Source organism: Nelusetta ayraudi, unplaced genomic scaffold, assembly GCF_046127955.1.
Source record: "Nelusetta ayraudi isolate G7.1 ecotype Tasmania unplaced genomic scaffold, CSIRO-AGI_Nayr_v1 ptg000195l, whole genome shotgun sequence".
Taxonomy (NCBI): domain Eukaryota; kingdom Metazoa; phylum Chordata; class Actinopteri; order Tetraodontiformes; family Monacanthidae; genus Nelusetta; species Nelusetta ayraudi.
In genome coordinates this window covers 127,501-128,150 of record NW_027466244.1, presented here as the reverse complement: position 1 = coordinate 128,150, position 650 = coordinate 127,501, and positions in this window count along the sequence as shown.

The window sequence follows — 650 nt, the reverse complement described above, 5'->3', positions numbered from 1 at the left end:
GCCATTAGCTTTAGCCCAGCGTTTCCCTGGATGACGACCTGCGGGCCCCCACCACGGCACTGGGACTGCCAGTTCTGCCAGTAAACAGCAGCGTCTGACCCAGTTGTTCCCGGGGTCACGAGAGGACAGGATTAGTTCGGAGAGGGGAGTGTGTGGTCGTTGACCTTTAATGCAAAAGGCAGAGACGACTGAAACGATTGTGATCACCAGTGTGATAAGGTGTCAGAATTACAAATGAAAAGATTTGTCTCGCACCCCCCCAGTCAGTCGAGTCCTTTCGAAGGACTTGCATTTGTTTTCTTATTTTAATGGGTCAACTATTTCCAAACTACCGAGCTGAGTTTTATTTCTCCTGTCCGTCTGTCCGTCCGTCTGGCTCTCGGGTTGACTTTTGGCTGATGGGAAGAGTAGACAGGTGCTAAACGCAGCAGTCGGTGGTGATGAATCATTTCCTGAACAAAACTTGGAGATTTTTATGCCCGAAACAGAGTTTTGTGTTGTTTTTTTACGCTGATACAGTTCAGCGATAAAGCCTCCACCACGTTGTTTATTCACAAGCCTGAACGAGCCTGTAGTCCCGCCTCTTCCCCCTGAAGTGACACCGATTGGCCCGGTTACATTCTGACCAGCTCCAGTTTCAGCCGTTTGGA